Genomic DNA, 19,440 nt, shown 5'->3' with positions numbered 1-19,440 from the left:
TTACTCATTAAACTCCCATGGTTTTCTATTGCTGCCATGAACAGATATCAGATTCAAAACCTGTCTTCACCTGCCACCTCTCCACTTTCCAGTATTCTTACACCTTAATCCTTGATAATACTGTTTGGTCCAGTGATATTGACCTTCTGATTGAAACCAAATAAAACCCTCCTTCTCTCACCTTTGGGCATTTCTCAAGCTGTTTCACATCCTGAAACACTTTTCCTCTTCTGTTCCAACTACTGATCTCCCTGATTTCCTTTAATTTGTAACCAAAATCCCATCTTCTATAGGAAGCTTCTCTAACCCCTTCTAATTCTAGTGCCTTTCCCATTTATTGCTTCCTATTTATCCCGTCTCTAAGTTGTTTGTACATATTTGTTTGCATGTTCCCTCCTTCATTAAATTATAAGCTCCTTGAGGATAGGAACTACCCTGTACCTATTTTTGTATTTCTAGCACTTAGCATATTGACTGGCACATAGTAGGTATTTAATGAATATCAATTAGTTTTTGCATTTTTGCATATACAATTATTTGCATGAATATTTACAAAATAAATATAAGGTGATTTTTAGGAGAAAGGTACTCACAGTTTAAAGAATCAGAACAGGGCTCATGAAGGGCATTATGCTTGAGTTTAATCTGGAAGGAAACCAGGGATTTTGTGTGATGAAAGCAAGGAGAGAGTATATTCTCCTCATGATATACAACCAATTAAAAGACCCCAAAGTTGGAACTATATAAGGAAGAGCAAGAAAGCTTGTTTTGTTGGACTAAAGTAGGCAAGGAGATAGAACTGGTAGAAAGGGATCAGCTTTGAAGAGTTTTAAAGGACCAATAGAACAATTTGGCTGTACATAGAACATGAGATCTGGAGTCAGGAAAACCTGTGTTCATATTCAGTCTTAGGCACTTATTATGTGAGTGACCTGAACAAGTCACTTAACTCTGTTTAACTCAGTTTCCTCATCTATATCTTTAAAAAAGGCAATAGCCAAATGAGGCCATAAAGAGCCAAAAATGATTGAAAACAACTGAATGACAAGAAATGGTCAACAAGAATTTATATTTGATCTTGAAGGTAATAAAGAGCAAGTGGAGTTTATTGAATAGAGGAGTGACTAGGTCAAATATGCAGTTTGGCAGTGTCAGTTAAAGGTTGGAATGGACTGGGAAGGTATCTGAGGCAGAAAGACCAAGTAGGTGGCTATTGCAATAGTCCATAGAGTAGGTAATGAGATGTTAAACCAAGGTAGTGGCTGTGTACATAGAGAAGAGAAGGCAAATAGGATAGATGGTGTGGTGGTCAAAGCAATGAGATTTGATAACTGAGTGGACATGTGAGTTGAGTGAGAGAGAGGTGTCAAAGCATTTCCCAAGTGTAGATAGCAACCAGAAAGACAAAAAAAATGGAGGTGTCCTTGAGAAATAGGAAAGTTCAAAAGAGAGGCATCTTTTTTGGGGATGGGGAAGATTATCAATGTTTTTGGATATATTGAGTTTTAGATGTCTATGTGATATCCAATTAAAGTTTTAGATGTCTATTGATATCCAATTTTGCTTGTGTAGCAAAATAACTGTATAAATATGTATACATATATTGGATTTAACATATACTTTAACATATTTAACATATATTGGTCTACCTGCCATCTAGGGGAAGGGGTGAGAGGAAGGAGGAGAAAATTGACTTTTAGGAGGAAAACATTTATAGCTTAGGGAATCAGAAAAAGGACTCATAAAGAACATGATACTTGAGTTTAATTTTGAAGGAATCTTAGGATTTTGTTGGCAATGCAAAAACTGAAGCTCAGGAGAGAGACTTCAATTCTATATATAGATCAAAGAGTCATCAGCATGGACCTGACAACTAAACTCATGGGAGCTGATGAGGTCACCAAGAAAGAAAGTGCAAAGTAGATAGGGGCCATATTATGGATCATGATCCTACCAAAAGAGCCTGAGGGGAGTGGTCAGATAGATAGAGAGGAGGAGAGCCAAGCAAGAACAATGTGAAAAAATTCCAAGAGGAGAGAATATTCAAGGGAAGAGTTTTGCCAATAGTGTCAAATACTGCAGAGTGGTCAACAAAGATAAGAACTGTGGAAAGAATGTCACATCTGTCAAGAATCCAACCTTAGCAATTTCAGACTAAGACATCTAAAGATGAAACCAGACGGAAAACATCAAACAGAAGAAAAACAGAAAAGATTTTTAATGAGAAAATTTCAATAGGAAAATACAGTTCAAGTAGATTTATGTGGGACTTTACTACTTTCTATAAGAAATGACCAATAGGATGATTTCAGAGAGGCTTAGAGAGACTTACATCAACTGATTCTAAGTGAAATGAGCAGAACCAGAAGATCATTATACATGACAACAAAAAACTATATGATGATCAATTCTGATGGATGTGGCTCTCTTCAACAATGAGTTGATTCAAACCAGTTCCAATTGTGTAGTAATGAAGAGAGCCACATACACCTAGAGAGAGGATTATGGGAACTGAGTATGGACCATAACATAGCATTTTCACTCTTTCTATTATTGTTTGATTGCATTTTTGTTTTCCTTCTCATTTTTTTTCTTTCTAGATCTGATTTCTCTTGTGTAGCAAAATAACTGTATAAATATGTATACATATATAGGATTTAACATATACTTTAACATATTTAACATGTATTGGACTACCTGCCAAGTAGGGGAGGGGGTGGGAGGAAGGAGGATAAAATTTGAAACAGAAGGTTTTGCAAGGGTCAATGTTGAAAAAATTACTCATGCATATATTTTGTAAATAAAAAGATGTAAGAAAAAAAGGGAAAAAAAACCTTTTATAAGTTCATAATTCACAGGATAGAGATATTCTTCCTTATGATTTTCCAAACACTCAAAATGGAATAGTATTAAGTCAGGAAAAATGTTATTGATATTGTCTTTTAATCTAACAATACTGTATGCAATGCATTCTGCGCCACCCCCACGCCCTGCGCCATATGTGTGTGTGCAGATGCATGTGTGTATACCTGAACACCAATTTCAGGGAGATTATGGTGATTTGAAGCCTTCTACCCTCCCCCTCTCTTCTCCATAAGCTGTTCATCAATTCAATGCTTTTCCTTGGTATATTCATTCCACTTAATGTGCTCTCATAAGGATAAAGTGGTTATGAAATATGATGTACTTGACCACTTCTTTTTAAAAGCTACCAAAAATAGTTTGGTGAGGTCATCTGTTTTTAAGTTTTATTGATACTAAATGTTTTTACATCATAGTCATTTAAAGATAAACTACTTTCTCCCTACACTCCTTCCCTTTTAACAAATAAAAGAGTTAAGCAAGATCAACTGACCCAGTGGCCAAGTTGGGAAGAGTATGCTGGATTCTACGCCTATAATCCCCAGCTCTCTCCTTTTCTTTTCCCCCTTCTCTTCCTTTCCCTTCTTTTCCCTTCCTTTCATCTTCCCCTTCCCCTTCTTCTTCCCCTTCCCTTTTCTGTTCCCTCCTTTTCCTTTCCCTTCCCTTTCCTACCCTTCTCTTCCCTTCTCACCAGTATTGATTATTATTACTCCATAGGGCACAACTTCTTTTTAGTGTTCTTTTCATTTCTATTATTTTACCATTGAATCTACATTTGTTTATTTTTAAAAACTATTTACTTTTTGAGACAAGGTCTAGGTAGTTCAGTAAATAGAGCATTTAATGTAGAGTCAGAGAAACCTGAATTCAAATCCAGCCTCAGACACTTACTGACTGTGTAACCCTGAGCAAGTGATAATCTCTGGCTGCCTTAATCCAATCGTTGCCAGTATCTTTGCCAAGAAAACTCCATGGACACATGGAATGGTGCACAGGATCACAAAGAGTGAGGTATGATGGAACAACTAAACAACAACTCCCTCTTACCGTTGGAAGTGCAGTAGTCAATCACTGAAACAACCCCACTGCTGATTAATTTCTCACATCTTCCTCCTTCTCTTCCTTCTCCTCTTCCTCAAAATTATCATCATTACTAACTTTTATATAGCATCTACCATGTGTCAGGAACTCAACTGAGCATTTTTCAAATAACTACCTCATTTGACCTTCACAAATAACTCTGCAGGGTAGATGCTATTATTATCATTTTTCAGTTGAGGAAACTGAAGCAGGAAGAGGCTAAACGATTTGCCCAGAATCACTGATACTAAATGTCTAAAGCTCTATTTGAACTCAGGTCTACCTGACTCTAGTCTGTCTCTCCATCCACCTAACTGCCTCATGACTGATTTTTTCCTTCTTAGGTAGTCTGGTGGTCCTTGCTCTCTAGGGCTCATTATATTGGTGCCAAGTTAATTCAGATGCCTTGTTATATCTATAGCAGATCAGAACAATTGAAGATGAGTGACTTTTTAGCTTTAGTCTCCCCAGAATCAGGGATTATAGCTGAACCATCATTCCTAGCCTATACCTATTTTCAAAAGTTCTCCCCCCTCATTTTTAGCTCATCCCAAGAAGTTCTTGGCCAGATAGATCAGAAGGGAGTTCTCCTCACCCAGAAGCTCTGCTCCCCGTAATAGCCATTTCTAGCTTCCTATCTCTTAGGTCTCTTATATTTTCCTCTTCCTTATTGTTCTGCTGTCACCAAAAGAACCTTCCCTTGATCACTTTACTCAGGAAAATAGCACCTCTTAGCTCCCCATAGGATAGAAAACCCTGGAAAAGGTCAAGATAGAAAAGCAAAGTTCATCTGGAATCTCCCTCCTTTCTCCTCTATGTCAACCATACCCTGGCAGTGTCTGGCTGTGAAACAGCAGCCAATGTCCCACGCCGTGCAGAGAGAGCATTGTGACCTTTGAAAGATTCTAGGCTGAGTCAGAGGTTATCAATGTGCTGGGTGCTCCCTGAACTGGGGCTGAGGGTGGACAATTCATTTGTCTTCAGCGATAGGAATTTGATTTTCCTCTTTACTTTTTCCTTGGCTTATAGACCTGGTCCTGGAGAGGGAGGTGGCCAGGTCTGAAAGTGAACTTCTAGATTATCTGGTGCTGCCTTTCATCTTGGATCGGAGTAATGGCAACCTTGAGCAGACTCCTTCTAAAGGCTGAGCTCCATGAACATGATTGGGCAGAGCCAGTGTTGGACAGAGTCCAAGAACCTGGGTTCAGATCCTCCTCCATCTTTGTGACAAACGGAGCCTTTCTGAGCTCCCGGGTACTCTCCTTTACAAATATGATAAGAGTAGGGGGCCTACTTTGGAATTAAGCATGGCCTGGGAGTTTCCTTACCTGACCTTCTCAGAGCTGAAATGACCTCCCACAGCAGTGAGTCACTCTCATTTTACAACTGAGGAAACTGAAGCCAAAGAATCAATAAATGCCTATCCCAAGATTGCACAGATAGCAAGCATAAGAAGTGAGATTTGAACCCATGTCTTCTGAATTCCGAAGCAGGCTATTTGAACTGCTCTGCCCTACTCTGCTATCTATCCTTTCCTTTCTTCCTTTGCTCCTATTTTCCTGAATTTCTTTATCCCCTTACTACTATCTCTAATCTCTTTTTTCTCTCCCAAATCTTTATCCCCTTACTCTAGCCTCAGTTTCCCTATTTACAATCTTGACTTTAGAGTCAATTCATGTAGATATTGATTTCTGTCCTCAAATCCCATACTTGATTGTCCTTGATGCCAAATCCCATCCCTGGCTCACTCTTACCTTCTTCTCTCTTCCTTCTTACTCCTATACTGTGGAATGGTGCTGGAGAAAATGAGCCTGCCTGAGCCCATGACAAAGCCATTATCTAACTATGGAAGGGCCCTCCTTCTTTCAGGGCATTCCTTTTATTCTTCTTTGGATGACTCTCATCATCCTCTCAAGTCACTATTTCAAATTTTCTCATCTCTCACCTCCTGATTCCTCCCATCTTTCCAATCTCTCTCTCGTAATAGACATGTCTTTATCAAGAACACCAAGGCCATCTGCATGTACATCTTAACTCATCCTCTGCTCCACTCTCGTCTCTTTGTCAAAGTGAATCCCTCTACTTGTGCCCCTGAAGCTAACGCCTCTCATCTTTTGAAGATTGCCCTCCAAGATAATTGTCATCTTTAATCACTTGTTTTCCAATGGATCACTTCATAATGCCTTTAAACATGGCCTTGTCTTTTTATTCATCTTTAAAATATCATGTAGCCTTGCTGGCACCTCAAGCTTTCATCCTATACCTTTCCTCACTTCTTTCCCTGCCAAGCTCCTAGAAAGAGTTGCCTCCCCTCAAATTGCCTTTGTTTCTTTGCCATTCCCTCCCTTCCCAATACCTTATAATCAAGCTTCTAATCCTACATAAGTGAAACTGTTTTCTTGAAGAGTATAAAAGATTTCTGCCAAATCTTGACTTTTATCCAACCTTTGATTGATCACCTCATCCTCTTAGATACTGTCTTCTCCCTAGTCTTTACTGAAACTGTATTCTTCTCTATTTCTCTGACCATCCCTTCTCAAACTTTGTTGTTTGCTCATTATCCCCATCCCCAAATACTCTAATGCATATGTCTCTCAAAGTCCTTTCCTTTCCCCTTTCTCTATCCTTCCATTTCCTCCCTTTCCCCTTCCCCTTTCCCTTTTCCTTTCTTTCCCTCACTCCAATCAATTCAACTCATCCTCTATTCAACTACCAATGTGATTTTCTGAAAGGAGACATCTGGAACACTAACCCCTTCACACACACACACACACACACACACACACACACACACACATACCCTTTTATAGTTTTCTTACATCCTACTTCCCACTATATGCTTTGATCCAATGACATTGATATCTTTTATGTTTTAGAAAGAAGATTCTATCTCTCTGCTCTGGGCACTCTCTGCTTTCCACTATCTCTTGACTTCTCTCACTTCCTTAAAGACCCAAATAAAATTCCACATTCTGTAGGAAGCCTTTCCCCATCCCTCTCAATTCTAGTGTCTTTCTTACTTTATCAATTTCCCATTTATCCTATATGTAACCCTAGTGCCAAAGCTAATAGCCTGATTATATTTGTTTGTCTGTTGTCTGCCCCCTCCTTAGAGTGTATGCTCCTTGAGACCAGGGATTGTTCTTTGTCTCTTTTTGTATCCATAACATTTGGTATAGTGCCTGGCACAAAGTAAGTACTTAATAAAGCTTATTGCTTAACTGACCTTCCCAGCCTTAGTTCACATTACTTCCCTTCAGCCAAATGGAACAATAATGATATCCTGAACTTGATCTTCCATTTCTTTCCTCTGGGTACCTACCCAGGCTGCCAATTCTCCCTCCTTCCCCATGTTTGGACAACTCTCCATCCTTATCTCTCTCCTTAGCTATCCCCTCCCTCTAATTCCAGCTGCAGCCTCCTTCCTGAAGCCTTTTCTAATCCTTGTCCCTTAGTTGTTAGTTTTCCTTTCCACCTGAAATTGCTTTTTCTTTCATTGTCTGCATTCATCCTACATTTTGATACTATTACATCTCAAGGTCTTGTTGGAGAGAGATTTTCTTTATTTTATCCTCAGTGTCTAGTCTAAAGGTATATTGTAGCATCTGTGCACTGTTCTGTTTGAATTCTGTTTGGGTATTCCATGTCCTATGATCTGATGCATCTTCAGGGATATGGGAGGTTTGTCTGTTAGTGGAGCAACCAGCCTGTCCTGACTAGGCAGGGGCTGGAGCTGGTGGGGGGGAGCGCTGGGGAAGTGGTGTCTGAGAGTGAGTGAGCAGCACCTTAGGGAACTGGGCTCCTGAGGAGGCAAGTAGGGTTGGGACTGATTTTCCATGGGCTTCAGTCTCACTTGGCCCCACCCTCCTGTGTTTTTGTGGATGGGATAAAGGGGGGAATTGGAAGGACTGAACTGGGAGATATCTTGCTTGGGCTTGTGAAGGGCATGCAGCTGGTTCCACTTCAGAGGCCTGCTTTGGGGTGGAGAGATGGAGTTTCAGTGATGGGTGGAGGCTTCCAGCTAATGGGGAAGGCATCTCCCGAACAAGCTCAGATGGGGAGCACTGGAAGGCAAAGACTTGTTCCTTCCGTGAGACATGGAGTTAAGGAAGAGTGGCTTGGTGGAAGCCATGGCAGCAGAAGTCTGAATCACTCTAAAGACTGCACTCTATCCAAACAGGACACAAACCTAGGAATATTCAAAAAGAAAGGATCTGCAGCCATCTCTCAGGCATGTCAATGGGCCCATCAAGGGAGCTTTATGAATGCTAAGCACATTCAGGGAAACTAACTGAAGGTATATGGTTCCTCCTTCCAATTTCTCCCTCTTCTGGTCTGTTTCACTGAGGCATAGTTAGGAATATCTCCCCTCTCAAAGATGAACTGGGACACAGCAACCCATGAGATTTAGAGAATGTTAAAACAACATAAAATCACAGAGCTTAACACCTAGTTGAATTCCAATGAGCTGAGAGATTACACTTGATTCTTTGTCAATTTGCTTATTTGATCCAAATATCAATTTTTTTGGTAGCTGAGAAGTAACCAATTTTAACTTGGTGGACTTAATAGAAGGAATAGATTTTCATCCTCTCCTCAATAATTAGATGTGAGGAAAGGAAAATACTTCTTTGATTAAATAGTTAGTCATAATATTGATAGAAGGGAAGTCTGTTGAGAAATACTACAAAGGAGTGATATTACAAATAGTATGAAGAGAGCCTGAGATGATGCATAAAATGATATCCCTGAAAGGATATCTATCAGTTGACCAATAAATATTCATTAGTTAAGTTCCTACTGTGTGCTAGGCACATGAACAAGAATAGGTAGAGGCAATCTGGCCTTGCTACTTGTTGCCTAGGATTTTAGTTATTCAACAATAAAATGAAAGGGTTACATTTAATATATCCCAGATTTCTTCCAACTTCCAAGATTTCTTCTGAGTGACATTCTGTGAAATGATTAGAGGAGAGCAGGTATTGTGGACTGAATTCTCCCTCAAATAATCCATATTTCAGCCACAATATCTGGAGATACCTGAATGATTAGAGATTTCTCCTATCTCCTATTTACATTTTGAAAATTCTAGCTCTCTTCAAGGCTCAGTTACAAGACCAGTGCCAGAACAGAATTTTTCTAAATTCTCTCTCTCTCTCTCTCTCTCTCTCTCTCTCTCTCTCTCTCTCTCTCACACACACACACACACACACACACACACCTTCACATTCGAATATCAGTTGGTGGTATTCATTTCTTCTTGAAAGATCTGAATCTAGAAGAAGCTTTAATGGATATTTAGTCCCATCTCTTATTTTCTAGATGAGAAAATCAAAGTCCCAAGAAGAAAAATATGTCAGGTGCACCAAGATAAGTAAGGATGAGGCTTGTACTTTCCTGATACCAAATCAAGAGTCTGGGTCTCAGTCTCTTTTGGATTCCTAATAGTCTATTTGATGAGAAAGGGAAAGATGCTTGTGAGGTTCCATTTCCTTCCCAGGGAAGCTAGGAAGATAAATGAGTCAAGATTTTAAAGAGCTTTGAGTCACTGTGGCAGCCACCACTGCTGCTAATTGGGTTGCTGGGAGTGCCTCCCCAGCACAGCTACATCCATCAGGCCTTTGCTCTGAACCAGCAGGCGGTGCTGATGACTCAAGCTGGGTGCTGGGCTGGCAGCTGACCTTGACTTTGATGGGTCTGGCCAAGCACAAAGAGAACCAGCAAGCTGAGGAGAGAGTGCGATGTTGGGTTTGAGGCTTGTGTCCAAAAGCACCATTCCAGGAAAGAAGACCCTTTGCTAAATGGAAGGACTATCAATTGTTTAGCCACAGAGCCCTCAACAAATGGCTCTCAGAAAGGCCCTTGGGAACAGCATCTAATATACTGGATTTCAAAGTCCATTTCTGAGGGTTTGAGTGGCTTTTGGGAGTCAGCAGCAGGAGAAATAAATGACTTTTTATTTATTAGGCACCTATTGTGTGCAGGACATTATGCTGAAAGATGAAGGGAGTTATAAAAGTTTGGATTCCTTTTCCTTGAAGTGGTCACAGTCTGAGGGAGAGGGGAATCCAGACACCAATCTAGATATTCTACACAGTTATCTGCTTATTAATTTATTATGTAAATATGCATTAAGTATTTTCTGTGTAGAAACCACTGTACTGAGTACTTGAAGGTGTAATGTTAAGGTCAGATTTAATGAAAGTCCTCTTGGCCTTGCAAACTAGTATGAAGAGGAGGTACCAATACAGAGTATTTTAAAGTAAAATATCACATGACTGAGCCATCAAAGAAAAGCACAACAAAATGCTTTGAAAGATTTGAATTCAGATCTCAGATTCTAAGATGAAATCATTGTTAGTCATGAGGCACCCAGATGGCCCTGTGAGTAGAGTTGGGAACTTGATGTCTGGAAAACCTGGGTTTGAATCCTGCCTCAGAAAGTGGGTAGCTAAGCATGAAGAAATTCATTTAATCTGTCTTTCTCAGTTTCCTTATCTATAAAATGGAATCAAGGAGCAGCAAATGGGGAATTTTCCAGAATGGGGATGATGTAATCAGTGATCAAAATGCCAGAAAATTTGAATGAGGAACAATAAAGGAAATACAACTAAAATGGGCCAGTGAAGGCTAGAGAAAGAGGTGCCATTTCTTGTCTGCTTCTGGTCCCAATTTAGGGATTTCAAACTTTAGGAAAAGCCCTACATCTTATGAAGTAGCCTCCACTTTGAGCAGCTTAGTGTCACTGATTGACACTCATGGACTATCAAAGTAAATTCATGGTTTTGATTTTCCAATTGGAGCCAGATAAACTTTGGTTATCATGGCCATCTGCCTACCAGATTTTTCTCAATGGCCAACATATCCAAATATATATCGGTTTTATGGATTAATTCAAATCTATTGCTAAAACAGACAACTAAAGGTATCAACCATTTATATTTCTATAAAAGAAGAATAACCTTTAGTACTTTATTCAATGATCAATCAATACATAAGCATTCAGTGTCTACTGTATGACAGATACTATGCTTTAAAAAAAAAAAAAAAAAAAAAAAGATGTATTAGAGAGTTCTTACCCTTAAGGAACTTCCAGACTAAGGGATCTTTACATCTCCAGTCTTCCTGATCTATATCTTGCCAATGGAACCACATGGCTTTGGAGGAGAAAGTGAACACTTTGACTTTGTAAAACTCACCCTCACTTAAATCCAACCTACTTGCACATCGTGGCATCACCTCCCTGATGTCATGATCATCTTCCAGAATAAAGAACAAACAACAGCTTTAATCATTGAATGGGTGTTACCTCAGTCAAATTGAGACCTCAGTTAATAACTAGCTTAAAAAGGCTAAGATCTCCCACTGTATCCAAGGCCATTTCCAATCATCCTGGTCTCTTTCTTGCATTTGGACTCAAATGGCTCTGGAGGAGAAGGAGAGACTGGCGAGTTTACACAGCTCTCCCTCACTTCAATCCAACCCACTTGCATGGCATGGTATCACTTCCCTGACGTCATCACACTGTTTGAGAAAGAAGGACAAATAATAACATCATCTATAAAATAGGCTTAATAATAGCACCTTATTGAGAAGATCGAGATAACGTATGTAAAATGTCTTCTAAATCTTAAATGCTATTGAAATGTCAATTATTATTGTTATTTTATGCATCAGAATCAAAGAAGGTTTTCAAAGGCATTGGAAGAAAATCAATTTATTTATTTATTTATTTTTTTGCTGAAGCAATTGGGATTAAGTGACTTGCTCAGGGTCACATAGCTAGGAAGTGTTATGTGTCTGAGACCCTATTTGAATTCAGGTCTTCCTGACTGCAGGGCTGGTGCTCTATCCACTGCACCACCTAGCTGCTCTGAAAATCAATATATTTTGAAACTTAAAAGACAAATTCCAAGAGGGCAGTGACAATTTTGGTTTGTTTCTATATCTCCAAAACTTTGCAAGTGCTTAATAATTTTTTAAGATGAATGAATGAAGTGTACCTTTTTTGTGTTTCCTTAGGAATCCCAAGAGTAATTGGGATAGTGCCCTGGGACTAGAATTAGAAAACTAGAGTTCAAATCTGGCCTCAGACACTCAATAGTTAGGTGATCCTGGGCAAGCAAATCATTTAACATTTTGCTCATCTGTAAAATGGAGGAAATAATAGTATCTACTTTACAGGGCTGTTGAGAGCATCCAATGAGATTTGTACAACACTCATTGCAGTATCTGGCAAATAGTAAATGCTTAAAAAAAAAACAAAAAAACAAAAAAACTTGTTTCTTTCTTTTATCCAAGCACTGTCAATTAACTCAAATTAGCTTGCCTGTGAAATCATGGGATTTGGAATTTTAAGGTATTTTTAGAAATCATAGGATCCTAGAGCTGGAGGGATCCTTTGATATCATATAGTCCCAACTTTTCATTTTGTAATTGAGTTCACAGAAGACTAAAAGGGTAAGGTTACTTGCCCAAGATCACCCAGGACTTTTTCTACTCATTTGTACAACTAAAATCACAGTGGTAAATTCTTCAAGGGGACAGCTAAGTGACTAGAGTGATGGGCCTGGAGTCAGGAAAGCCTGTGTCTAAATCAGAGTCTTACTATCTGGGTAATGTTGGGCAAGTCACTTAACCCTATTTGCCTTAGTTTCCTCATCTATAAAATGACTGGAGAAGGAAATATCAACCCATTCCAGTGTCTTTACCAAGAAAATCTCAAATGTTGCCCTGGAGAGTCAGACATGACTGAACAACAATGACAAATTCTGCAAAACCACCCCAAACTAGGAGTTCCCAAGAGTTTCGTGAGTGAACCTCCAGGGTGTAATCAGCTTAATTGCTTACAGAAGATATGACCTTCTAGGACAGCAATTGTGAAGAGAAGTTGAGCCCATCAAGTGATAGCCCCCATAATCCTTCCACTAGTCCTACAGGGAAGTCCTTGACTCAGATGACTAAATATTTGCATCTCCCCCAGAGAAGGAAAACAAAGCTTGAAACATTCCAGAACAGTTAGACATGTAAATTTTAGGGACTTCCCCACTTATTTCTCTGCAAGCTCTGGCAAAAGAAGAGGCCCTCCTTCATTCAACAGAAGTCATATGGCTGAGAGGTCTCAGCCAGCTCAGCAGCCTTTATAATTAGGGGGAACAAGTCTCTGCTCCTATCTTCTCTCTAAATGTGGAAAAGAATAAGAATGATTGTGGGATAGTAGATTTCGAGTTTAGATCATGTAATCCAATTCCTTCTTTTACAGAAGAGGAAAATGAGAAGCTAAGTGACTTCAATAAGGCCATAATCTGATAAATGTAAGAGGAAGAAAAAAGTGCAGAGTCCGAATACTGCCTGGTCTACTGACAACCTGTGTCACCTTGGAAAAGTCACTTAATTCTGTTGGAGTCAGTTTCCTCATTAGAAAAATGAGCTGATTGGACTATCTAATCTTAAATGTTTCTAAATCTTATGATCTGTCTAGCCAGCAAATTCAATATGAGGATTAAGTTCTGGGAAACAAGTCTTTAAAAATGTGCCTGTTTCTGAAAGCCCTTTCCTAGTATAGAAAATAAGGAATGTTGGCCATAAAAAAAAATTTAAATAGTTATTCCTACTCATTTTGTAAATGAACAAATGACAGCAGTGCTCTGCTACTTACTATGTGTATGACTGTGGACAAGTCATGTTTTCCTCTGGCTCACAGTTCCCATTTCTGTAAAAGGAAGAGATTGGACAAAATGAATTCCAAGGTACAACCCACTTCATGTGCTATAATTTTAAGATTATTCTTTCTTCTCAAACACTCGTCTCTTTTCATATCTTCTGAAATTTTTTAATTAGAATTCTGTTTCTTTAGCTCAAGCCAAATGTGTTGATATCCAAACAATGCTCTTGTGACATTGCTATGTATACTATTTCTATCAGCCCAGATGAAAACACAGCGGGGCTTTACATCCTGTGTGACTCTTGTCTGTGTTATAATTCATATGCTTCATATGTCGTTATTCTTCCTTCATTTTCAAAGAGGACCAATGATATTATGCTTGATGTCTTGACCTGGGTGTAGATTGGATTGGATTTACCATAATGTGTCTTCTTTTACATTGGGAGGTGGAATTTCCCAGAGCAGCAATTGACTACCCTATTCTCCCTCACTCTTACCTCATAACTACCTACCTCCTCTTCTTAGGATTGAGGATATTTTCCTCAAGGATGTATCCCCATTGTCATTTCCTGTGCCTATCATCATCTAAACTAAAACTTGGTATGTCCAATGTGCACTCATGTGGGCTACTCCATTGTCATTTTAGTTATTCACAACTTGAATTCTTCAGATTGTAGTGTTTTAAAATTTGTATACCTACAGGAAAAATATTGGGATGGAAAGGATGAGTCTTTGCACTGGGGAGGAGCTTGAACTCAATAAAACCCATTTTTCATATATTATCTGGTCACCTTCTACTTTTGACTTCTGGGTCAGACTCAAAGGATATTTATCCATAGTGCTGATTCCATATATGTGCTGATTGACTTTCTCAATGGACTGGCTATATTCAGCTGCCTGTCATAGTCTAGAAAACAGAAATTATCATCCAGTTAATGTTTCCCACGTAGATTATTAGGTTGACCTCTGTTGAATATTCATATATCTCATTGAAGAGATCCTGTAATACTCACAGGCTGTATGAAATCAGCCTAATATAATCTATAAAAAGGAATATATAGGGAATCTCAGGATAGTTTGGTTTTTTCTCCCTTTTTTGGGACCCTTCCTCATATGGTTTTTAAAAAGTCCAATCTCTACCTCACTTTCTAATCTTCTTACACTTTTCTTCCTGCCATGTACTCCAGTAGACACACCAGCCAGTCAACTGACTGTTCTACAAACAAGATCTTCCATCTCCCAGCTCCAGGAATTTTTCTGACCATTTCACATGCCTGGAATGCTTTCCCTCCACTTCACCTATTGACTTCCCTGATTTCTTTTTTAAGTCTCAACAAAAATCTCACCTTCTACAGGAAACTTTTCTCACTTCCTCTTGATTCTAGTGCTTTCCTTCTGTTAATTGTTCCCTATTTATCCTTTATATGGTCTGTTTGTATACATCTGTTTGCTTGTTGTTTCTTCCATTTGATTGTGAGCCTCTTCAGGGGTCAGACTGTCTTTTGCCTCTTTTTGCATCTCTAGCACTTAGTCACATGGTAGATATTTATAACAGATATTTATTGACTGACTGACCCAAAATATATTGATTCCCATATGGAATTTTCCCTTAGCTTTGTCTTGCATAGTAACTCTGCTTCTTTGTATCCACATATTGTAGATCAAGTTCCTCCTATCTGAACAGGCTTATTATTCTGTCACCAATGATAAGATGCTATAGAAATTTTGACATACCTGGTCCATTTTCTATCCATGAATGTTCTGGGTATGATGTGAATCAGCCGATCTCATGCCAAGCTTTCCACAAACTTGTTGTTTTTTTTTTTTTTTTTTTTGGTCACTCATCAGTTAATGTAAAATTACACTAATATTCTTCCCCTGTCTTCCCTATGGTTTCACAAGATACCTATATTCTAAAGTACCATTGGCTAACTTAGTGGCATGGTGGTTGGAGCACTGGACCTATAGTCAAAAAGACTCATTCTCTTAAGTTCAAATCCAGCCTCAGATTAGCTGTTTGAGCCTGGACAAGTTACTTAACCCTGTTTACCTCAGGTCCTCGCCTGTCAATTGAATTGGAAAAACAGAAATGCCAAAATACTCCAGTATCCTTGCCAAGAAAACCCCACATAGTGTCATGAATAGTTGGATACAATTGAAACAATTGAACAACAAAATAGTATTGTTCATGACTTCCATCCCTCTGGTATCCAAAGAGATCACTTGCTTACTGATTAAGTGTTTTCTGGGTTCTTTTAGCCTCCTCATTTTGGCAACTGTTTGGTTATATTTTTGTAGAAAATATTGACAGTCAATAACAACATCTGTGTTTATTCCATTTCATTATATATATTGTTTGAATAGTTTGTTTGGAACTGTTCTGTTGTTTGGTTCTTTTTCATATCTCTGTTTAATCTAACAGTGATTTTTTTTTCCTTTTTACCCTAAATCTAATTATTCAGTGATCTGATTCCACAGGCATCTGGCTTTGAGATGCCTTTTCAGGAACTGGCCATTTCCTGCCTACTAAGATCTAGTTAATTGCTTTTTTTTTTTTTTTTTTTTTTTTTTTTTTTTTCAATTACTCAGTTTCTTCTCACTATTATTCTTTCTTCTAATATATTAGTTTTTATCTTAACTAATTACTCAATGATCTAACTACCCACAGGCATCTAATTCTGAGATGACTACCACATCAGTAACTAGCCATATCCTGCCTATTAAGCTGGAGTTATTTGAGGGAGGGGGTAATATTGCTTGCCCTGTCCAGTCTCTCACAACTTGCTTTTAGAGAAAAAAGTATTTATGATAAATAGGTGTGAGGCTTTTGAGTAGTCCCAGAAGCCCCAGGCTTCTTTCATTTCAGCATTTAAGCCAATTAATAATAAAGGCTGATACTTTGATAGTATTTTAAATCTTGCAAAGCCTTTTTATCACAACAAGCCCATGAAATTACTTCAGTTACTTCAATTATATTAAACACGAAGCACTAAGTATTATGCCCCCCTTTTAAGATAAGGAAACAGATTCTCAGAAGATTTGACCTGGAAATGGGGACAAAATCAATACGAAGCAATATTGAAAGCCAAGTTTCCTAATTGGAAGAGTTTGCTTCTTAAAGGTTTTGAATCTTCTTTAAATACCAATGCTACAATGAACTTTCCATCAGATTCTTGCTACTTATCAGATATTGCTACAGCTTCGGTGGCCCTGCCTACTACCTCTCATTGCTGAGGATGCTTCAGATTACTCTCAATTTTTCATGTGTTCACAAACTCAAAAGGTGGTAACCTCATCCATTTCCATTCTTGGACATTAATTTACCTATTATTAGAAAAGACCAACTCTGGGCCATTCCTTAAAGCTGGCTTTGATTGATGAAAGGGTAGAAAAAGGTGAATGCTCTAGAAAAAGGGCTAGGTAGGGGAAAAGCTGATAGGATATCTTGAGGTGATGTTTTGTCCAGATTACAATTGGGATGGAGGTCAGGATAGGAATTCCTAGTTCAAAATACACATGGAACAATTCACTTTCTCTTTGCCAAAAAGTACATTTATTTATGAGAAGAGGTTATACAAAATAAAATCAAATGTCTTGGACCCTTCCTAAGTCAAACCAAACCCATGATCCCAACCTGGAATTCAGAATCCTTATAAATTAGCTTCTATTTCAGGGCATGGAAAGGTGGATCTGTAATCAAAGTAACCTTGCTTTGGTTTTAATAAAAAAGCAAAAGACACACACACACACACACAGAGAGAGAGAGAGAGAGAGAGAGACTGAGAGAGAGACAGAGAGAGAGAGTTTTTAATATTTTAAAATACTTTTTAAAAAATTCTCTTTAGAACAGAAAATATTGGGAAAACAATATGATTCCTAATGCATAATAAGCCAAAAACATTTATTAAGTATATACTATGTGCTAGGCAATGGAGATACAAAGAAAATAGTGAAGTACCCTCAAGGAGCTTGCATTCTTCTGAGGAAAGAGAAAACGTAGAAAAGTGGTTTCAAAGTCAGGATAACATAGGGTCAGATTCTATTATTAGGACATCCTGGCTGTGTGATCCTGCCTGAGTCACTTAACTCTTCAGACAATTCTGTAAGACTACAGGGTTTGGAGTAGTTGCTTATTTGCATCCGCATCTGGAATTTCCTTCCATACTGTAACCACAGAATCAAATACCATCCCTTTCATCCAATAGAATAAAATACAGAACTTGACTCTGGCATGCTGGGTAAAAGAATGTTCTTATATCCTTTGGGTCTAGGCTTGTTTAGTGCTGTGAAGAATTGTGGGGCAGAGGGAGGAAGGGCATAAGCAATTTTGTAACCAGACCAAGGGAAGACATGTGCCTGTCTGAACTTGTTGGGGTCTGAAATTTTCCTTTTTCTAGCTGCAAGGTAAAATTCAACAGATCAGTGATTTGCTTGAAAGGGAGCAGCCTGCCTAGTGGGAAGCACAATAAATTTTAACTCAAAGGCCCTGAATGGATTTTCAAGGTTATCATTTGGGATTAGTGCCATCTTAATAAATAAAATCGGAAGAATTACATTATTAGCTAACATGAGTAGCTAAATAAAACTGTAAGAGGGGCATCATGTTCAAAAGCAGGAAGGTAATAGAACCACAGTCTTCTGGGTGTTCGTGCTGGGTGCTATAATTTTCTTACTCTACTCACTGAGATCTCAAACTCCTTTAATGTCTCAATGAATGGTTTTCAAAACTACTCATGGCCAAAATCATCTTTTTATTGTCAACATCTTGGTAATAAGCTATTCACTGATGTAGTATGGTCCTCAGATCACAAGCTTGGGATATATTTCCAGACTCATATATGAAGCCTTTTCTGCTTGATAGAAGCAGACAAAGCCTGTATTCCAATGGAATGACCTATAAAAATCATGGGTAATCTCCTCTGTGGTGAAATTTAAGAGGATAGAGAATAGATAGATAGACAGATAGATGATAGATAGATGGATGGATGGATGGACAAACACATAGGTGCTTTTCTTTGTATCTTCAGTCCTTGGCACAATACTTGGCAGAACAAATATTTATTAAATGACTGTTGACTTGACTTAACTTGAGATAGAATCTTTGTTAAGCATTTAGAAAGTAATCAGGCAACTGATAAGTACAGTGTATACAAATATAAATAAACAGTCCCTGTTCTCAAGGAGCTTACATTCTAAAGATAGAAAATAATATTTAAAAGAATCTGAAGAGGGATGGGATATTTACACAATCTTGATATAGGCAAGATAAGAAGAAAGTTTACCTATCAAAGCCATCTTTGGATGATATGCAAGTTGCATTTTGTGGGGTGGATGGAGGAGGAGAACATTAGCAAAAAATGCCTCGTTATTCAATTATAAAATAAATTGACGTGAAATGACAACATTGTTTTGCAACTAGGTGACAGAAGAGAATAAGCCTGGCCTTGAAGGCTGGGGAACCTGAATTTAAGTTCTTTCTAAAATGCTTTATTATTTGTGTGACTTTGGGCAAGCCACTTAACTTTTCCCATCTCAGTTTCCTCATCTATAAAACGGGGATGAAAATGGAACTTCAGTTAATATATGTAAAGAATTTGGCAAACCTCAGTGAAAGTCTATGTAAAAGTGGCTATTTTTGTTGGTCCTTTTTGTTCTAAAAAAGACTGTATAGATAGAATTAGGCACATTGTATTGGGAAGTGAGAGGGGAAGAGTTTATTAAGTAGTGATAGGAAGATAGAAATTAAATGGCCTCTGGAGGAAGAGAAGGAAGAGGGAGGTAGGAGGGAGGGAGGGAAAGAGAGAGAGGGGGGAAAGGAAGGAGGGAAGGAAGGA

Source organism: Sarcophilus harrisii, chromosome 6 (genome assembly GCF_902635505.1).
Source record: "Sarcophilus harrisii chromosome 6, mSarHar1.11, whole genome shotgun sequence".
Classification (NCBI taxonomy): domain Eukaryota; kingdom Metazoa; phylum Chordata; class Mammalia; order Dasyuromorphia; family Dasyuridae; genus Sarcophilus; species Sarcophilus harrisii.
Note: the sequence above shows the minus strand (reverse complement) of the source record.